The sequence below is a fragment of the Gorilla gorilla genome, chromosome 7, assembly GCF_029281585.2.
Source record: "Gorilla gorilla gorilla isolate KB3781 chromosome 7, NHGRI_mGorGor1-v2.1_pri, whole genome shotgun sequence".
NCBI classification, from domain to species: Eukaryota; Metazoa; Chordata; class Mammalia; order Primates; family Hominidae; genus Gorilla; species Gorilla gorilla.
In genome coordinates this window covers 125,017,991-125,025,808 of record NC_073231.2, presented here as the reverse complement: position 1 = coordinate 125,025,808, position 7,818 = coordinate 125,017,991, and positions in this window count along the sequence as shown.

Sequence of the window (7,818 nt, the reverse complement as noted above, 5' to 3'; positions counted from 1 at the left end):
GACCAGCCTGAAAAACATGGTGAAACCCTGTTTCTACTAAAAATACAAAATTAGTGGGGTATGGTGGTACATGCTGTAATCCCAGCTATTTTGGGAGGCTGAGGCAGGAGAATCACTTGAACCCAGGAGGCGGAGGTTGCAGTGAGCCGAGACTGCACCATTGCACTCCAGCCTGGGCAACAAGAGCAAAACTCTGTCTCAAAAAAATAAATATAAATATAAAAAGTCAGTGAACAAATATTTTTGAGCCTTGATGTGCCAGGATAGCACAGAGGACTATGATACAAGGGTATGGAAAGCCTGACCTGAGGGAATGGTGATGGTGAGGAAAACTTCCTCAAGGAGGAGGTCATTAACCTGGGACACAAAGAGTGTGTTGGCACAGAATAGAAAAAGAGCTTTGTAGGCAGGAGCAACTGCCTGTATGAACATTCAAGAAAAGGAGCATACTATGCTCAGAGCCTCCAGAAAGCTTAATAGGGCTGAAAAGAAGATGTATTAGTCTGTTCTTACACTGCTTATAAAGACATACCTGAGACTGGGCAATTTATAAAGGAAAGAGGTTTAACGGACTCACAGTTCCACATGGCTGGGGAGGCCTCACAGTCACGGTGGAAGGCAAAGAAAAAGCACAGGCATGTCTTACGTGATGGTAGGCAGGAGAGTGTGCACAGGGAACTCCCATTTATAAAGCAATCAGATCTCGTGAAGCTTATTCACTACTACGAGAACGGTATGGTGGAAAACACCCTCATTATTTAACGATCTCCACCTGGCCCTGCCCTTGGCATGTGGGGATTATTGCAACTCAAGGTGAGGTTTGGGTGGAGACACAGCCAAAGCATATCAGAAGACAATTGTATAAGAGGAGCAAAAAGTAAATCTCAGTCAATTCAAGCAAAGTCTTAAAAGAAATATTAGGAATTTTTGACTTTATCCTAAAGATAAGGGGAAGATTTTAAAGCAATTTAGTAGAGAGCCTTTATAATCACAATGATGGTTTTAAAGAGGTCCGTAGGACTTCTTTAAAGAATCAGTGGTGACCTGAAAGGCAACATTAGATGCAGGAGGCCAGTTCGAAGGATATTTTATTTTCATTATATTGTGACAGACAGAAGATGATGGAGACATGTATTTGGGTGTTGCCACTAGAGATGGAGAGAAGAAGACGGGTTTGAGAGAGATTTTAGAGGTAGAGTTGGCAGGACTGGGTGACTGTGTGAGATGATAAAAGGAAGGTAATATTAAGAATGAATATACAGTCTCATGAATGTCCATGAGAAATGAATAAGGAGCAAGAATTCTTCCTTGGGAAAGCAAAATTTTAGGTGCTTGTGAGAAATTCAAATGAAAATGCAGTCAGATCTGTAGGTCCAGGGACTCAGACATAGGTTTGGACTGCAGACAAATAGGTAATGAAAAGTAGGAGAATGTTAGTGATTACCTAGGAAGAGAGTGGACAGAGGATACTATACCAAGCCCCAAGGAACTCCTACAGCCAATTGCTATTTGGATGAGTGTGACCCAGTAATAGAAACTACTTTGATCAGAGAAGAGAAAAAGAAGAAAAACATGAAAAAGCAGAGGCAGGCCAGGCGCGGTGGCTCACTCCTGTAATCCCAGCACTTTGGGAAGCCAAGGCAGGCAGATCATGAGGTCAAGAGATCGAGACCGTCCTGGCTAACACAGTGAAACTCCGTCTCTACTAAAACTACAAAAAATTAGCCGGGCATGGTGGCATGCGCCTGTAGTCCAGGCTACTCAGGAGGCTGAGGCAGGAGAATCGCTTCAACCTGGGATGCGGAGGTTGCAGTGAGCCAAGATCGTGCCACTGCACTCCAGCCTGGGTGACAGAGCGAGACTCTGTCTCAAAACAAAACAAAACAAAACAAAACAAAAACAAAAGCAGAGGCATCAGGGAAGCCAGATGAAATGACTAGTTCAAGAAAAAGAAATCATGTTGGATGAGATAAAACAAGGACTTAAGAATATACTTTAGTAATGTTTACTTTTAAAATTATACTTTTTAGTAATGCTTACATTGTTAGTCACCTGACAAGAACTATGTTAGTAAATGGTAGGAGTAGGTTAGGATAGGCAGGAGAGGTGAGGAATCACAGAGTGAAGATAGAAAACTATCTGTGAAATTTTGCTTTAGAAAGGGAAAGAGTTAGGGTAGTAACTGAAAGAAGAGGTTTGAAGGAAAATACATAAATATACATATATACATACATGTAAACAACAGATGCACATAACTGATGATGATGATGAGAGATAATTATTAATAAACATGATAGCTTCCTAAAAAGGTCATCAAAATGATGGGAAAACATTTGGAGTTGATTTGAGGATTTTCGTACTTTCCAAGACTGAGAATTGAAGTTCTGTTCATTAAGCCTGTGTTTCTCTGTGTTTCTCTGAATTTGGGGAATTTCTTTAGGTCATCTGCTGAGAAGGAGGGACAATGAAGAAAAATTAGAGATTTGAAAATTGCAGAAGAAGAATTATTGTAAGAAGGATGTCTTAGTCCATTCGTGCTACTATACCCGAAACTGGGTAATTTCTTTTTCTTTTTCTTTTTTTTTGAGACAGAGTCTCACTCTGTTGCCCAAGCTGGAGTGCAGTGGCATGATCTTGGCTCACTGCAACCTCTGCTTCCTGGGTTCAAGCGATTCTCCTGCCCCAGCCTCCTGAGCAGCTGGGATTACAGGCACGCACCACCATACCTGGCTAATTTTTGTATTTTTAGTAGAGATGGGGTTTCACCATGTTGGTCAGGCTGGTCTCGAACTCCTGACCTCGTGACCCACCTGCCTCAGCCTCCCAAAGTGCTGGGATTACAGACAAGAGCCACCGTGCCCGGCTCGAGACTGGGTAATTTCTAAAGAACAGAAATTCATTTTCTTACAGTTCTGGAGGCTAAAGAGCCCAGTATAAGACCATGGCATTTGGTGTCTGGTGAGAGCATTCTTGCTGTATACTCATATGACAGAAGGGCAAACGTTCTGTCCTTCCATGGTGGAAGAGTGGGATGGCAAGAAAGGGCTAGGAAGCTCTCTAAAGCCTCTTTTCTAAGGGCATTAATCCCAGTCATGAGAGCTCTGCTCTCATAACCTAATTACCTCCTAAAAGTTCCATCTTTTCATACTATCACACTGATGATTAAGTTTCAAAATATGATTTTGGGGGACACATTCAGACCATAGCAAAGGGGCAGTGCACAATGACTAGCATTGTACTGGGGCAGCATTAATTTCAGATCCATACTTGGGGCTCAGTTGAGAGTGTTGAACATAAATTCATAGTGGTATCAATTTTTCCAATAATAGGACTTTCTCCAGCAGTACTCAACAACCCAGTGCCATTACAGAGGAGATGGATAGCTCAATTCTTGACTATTAGTTGGCCGTTTGCCATGTAGGAACAACAAAAGGACAACAGAGCAAGGGAGTTTTGGATACTGACCAAAATTCTTGGTGGACCTACAGGGCTGGAACCTTAAGTGTGACAAAGCTTTATTGGGTTTTCTGTAGTCTTTAATGAGCCACATCTACTCTGTGCTTCATGCTGAGAAGACTTCCTCTCTAGAGAGATACCAAGTAGCACTTATTGCCTTGTTCCTAGTATCTTATCTGACTCCTCTTTCTTTTTGTAATGGCATTCCTTGCTAAGGTGATAGCATAGGCTCCAGCAGTGGACTTTGGAAAGAGAAGAGGGACTGTACCTTTAAATCTTTTCCTGTTCTTTCTTCATTCAGGCTTGAGCTTCTTGTGTGGCTCAATATTAACTTGTTTCTTAATGTAATTTGTTTCCTAGAAGGTTGTTTCATATGCAGATGAATTCCTATACTGTAGACCCATGGATGCATTGGTCTTTATGATAAAAATTCTGTAAGGAAAATCTATGATTTCCTACATACAACTTCCTGTGTACCCACCAATCAGGAGAATCAGCACTTCCTTCATATGGCCAGCTTTTCCCAAGCAAATCTAAACAGTCCCCCAGAAGCAGACACCAATCCCAAGCAAATGTGATGGTGGAAACCATTATTATATACTTTTTTCCTAAAACTTGAGCTTTTTTCTGTTATCACAACTAGTGTTCTTTAACTTGAGTGAGCTCTGGTTTGCACGGGCTCTTGCTGATTTATGGCTTGAGGCTGATTGATTCATCCAGATCTGTGGTGGTGCTATACTTGTGTTTAGAGCTGTTGCTCAGTTCATTTTACTGGTTCATTTATGGGTAAAATAATAGAATTTAGGTGAGAAAGAAACCACTTCCCTTTTTCTCCCTCTAAAATAATGTCCTCAAGTCTCTCTTTTTAGATTATCTATAAAGAGAATATACAGAGGGGAAAGTTGCATGGGTAAGTGAGTAAGTGAATCACTTTTGGTGTTTGAAGAAATTTTAGCTCGTGGTGATTCTACCAATAATACTAAACTCATGACTTAAACAAGAAAGCCTTGAAACTATTACTCTCAAGACTTAAACAAGAAAATCATGATATTTCAATGTAATATCTATGTAGGGAGGCTTACCTACTGTTCTAATAAGTATAATTTATTCTAATAGAAAATGCACAATTTCTCATTACTGATCCCATAAGAAGGTAATAGTTGCTCTATTGCCTAGATAAGAGGAAGAGTCTTGACCAAGAATGGCAGGAAAAATAGCCAATATTTTTCCTCCCTTACTCTCAGAATTTTTTTTGTTAAGTCTATTCAAAGTTCCTGTCTGAGTTTCATAATTCATGTTATTTAGTAATTTCAAGTACCCACATTATGAAGCATATGAAACATATGCAGCATAAGACTCCTTTGCAATGAAAGAATTACAGCTAAGAAATGTAGAAAGAATGGTAAAATTAGAGAAATCAGAATTTTATAATTTCTAATCAGGTAGAAGAGAGGCCTTTAAGGCTCATGTTTGATTTTTGCCAGTTCCCCTGAGCCTTTGGTTCTTGCAGAATCTTAGGACCAGTAAGAACCTGGGCTCTGTAGCAGGTACTAATTTAACACTTATTTTGTTTTAGTCGTGGCTCTAGGTACTACAAACAGACATGTGTGCAGGGCACCTAGCCTCTGCTTCATGGACCTTATAATCTTATGGAACATACCAAAAATAGTACAGAGGCAAATAAGCAAATGATTATAAGTTGTAAAAATGACAGAGTGATCAAGGTAGTGCATCTCATTCTCAGTAGAGTGATCAGGAAAGGCATCTCTGAGAAGGTGACATGTAAATGATGCAGTAACAGGGAGAAAGTTTGGTAGGAGAGAGAGGGTGTTTCTGTGGAGCCCTGGGAAGAGCCTTGTCTTGTTCACATGTGAATAAAGCCAGCAGCATATCAACAGAGAGGCAGAAAATAAACCTGAAATGACAGGCAAAGAAAGGTCATGAAGGATATTACAGGCCCAGGTTGGAAATTTGAATTCTCTTCCAAGTGCGGTAGAAAATCATTGCCAGGCTTTGAAACAGGTAAGCGACCCCAATGTATATTTTAAGTATGCAGACAGTCCTTAACTTATGATGGTTCAACTTACAATGGTTCAACTTAGGATTTTCAAGTTTACAATTGTGCAAAAGAAATAAACATCCCAAAGAAACTGTACATTGAGTACAATCATTCTTTTTTCACTTTCAGTAGCATATTCAATAAATAACATGAGATATTTAACACTTTATTGTATAATGGGCTTTGTGTTAGATGATTTTGCCCAGCTGTAGGCTAATGTAAGTGTTTGGAGCATGTTTAAGGTACACTAGGCTAAACTATAATGTTTGGTGGGTTAGGTGTGTTAAATTCACTTTTAACTTATATTTTCAACTTATGATGGGTTTATCAGAACATAACCCCATCGTCAGTTGAGGAACATTTGTGCTTTTAACACTGTGTGGATTTAAAATGGGCAAGAGTGGAGGGTACATGGTTAGGAGGCTATTGATTCAGAAAAGGAACAATGGTAGTTTGGTCTAAGGTGGTATGAGTGGCGATTGACAGAAGGACATAGATTCCAGATATTCAAGGTAAGATAAAGAGGTCTTGATGGCAATTAGCACAAGGGAATGGAGAGGAGAAAGTGGGACTCATGACAGAATCCTAGGCTTTTGGCTTAAGCAGATGGGATGACCATGCCATTTACAGAGAAGAGGAGAGGACAGGAGGAGAAAGGAGGACTGGTTTGAGAAAAAAGAAAATGAGCAATTATTTTTGGACATGTTAAATCTGAGATGTCTATGAGATAATCAAGTGCAGATACTCTATCCCAGAGTGAGAATGAATAAATGTTATTTATTATTTATAAGAATCTTAATAACCTTAGTAAATAAAATTATTTTGCTTGGAGTATTTCCTTAGCAATTCTTCATTGAAGACCTAAGATAATTGTCAGTGACTATTCAAAGATTTGCTGCTTCTATTTTGGCTAGGTATTTTATCACAAATTCAGTATTAAATAATATCAAAATCTATTGTCTAGAAAAACCACAAAAATAGAAAAATATGAATATGAAGCTCTGAGTGGCCCAATTGAAATGAAGAGCTCACTTCCTTCAGTCAATAAACTATTGCAAATTTGGGCTAGGCGCAGTGGCTCATGCCTGTAATTCTAGCACTTTGGGAGGCCAAGGTGGGAGGATCACTGAGGTCAGGAGTTTGAGACCAGCCTGGCCAACATGGCAAAACTCCATCTCTACTAAAAATACAAAAATTAGTGGGGTATGATGGCTCACTCCTGTAATTCCAGCTACTCAGGAGGCTGAGACATGAGAATCACTTGAACCTGGGAGGCGGAGGTTGCAGTGAGCTGAGATCGTGTCACTGTACTCCAGCCTGGACAACAGAGTGTGACCCTGTCTCAAAAAAAGAAAGAAAACAGTGCAATTTCAAAAGCCAATGGTAAGCCAAAGCGCACCAGTTTTTATCTTAGTTACGTAAAAGGGAAATATAATACACTTGGATTGAGTTAAAGTGTTTGCTTTAGGTTCCAAATTACTTTAGTGGCAACATTTTTGAAGAAGCAAATGATAGAATAACTTTCCTTCATGTCCTGAAACATTTACTGTAAATTAGTATGAAAACAGATATTAATTCATACCGTGGCTTAAAAATATAGGTACAAAACCCCAAGGTGAACTAATTCAAAGTTATTGTTCCCTCAGTAATTATAAATTGCTTGTGTTCAACTGACATTTCTAGCATGACTAAGCTAGAATGTGGTACTACAAGACTGAAATGACTACTGTAGGGATTGCCCCTGAGAACTGGATGATTTGAAGGTTTGCATTTTTTTGTTGTTTCAGTAGTATAAGGCATTGAAATTTCTTATTGCTTTTTCAAATAAAGAGATAAATAAAACTAAAACACAGTATTTAACTATATGTGTTACCTTGTAAGATCAAGCTTTTAGTTTGAGATATGGGTTAGTTCACATACTATTCCCTGCTATTCCTAGCAGAATGCTAAGCATATATGAGAAACTCCCTTTGTATTTTTTAAATTGAACTTTCCTGGATGTGGTCATGTGTAAGTCGGGTGACCACCTGTTCCAACTTGTGCAGGATTGAGGGAGTTTTCAGGATATAAGACCTCATCTTTAAAACTGGTACATTCTTGGGCAAACCTGAATGAGCTGTTCATCCTATAAGTAAGTTCAGTTTAATTATGGTCCTTGAGTAGGGGAAAGTGTTGCCTTGACATATGTGTATTATTTACATTTTTAAGTTTCACTGAACACCATATAATAAGTGAATCTGTTGATTTTCAGATAAAAAATAAATATTTAAAAATATCTAATAGATTTTTTTTTCCTTTTAAAA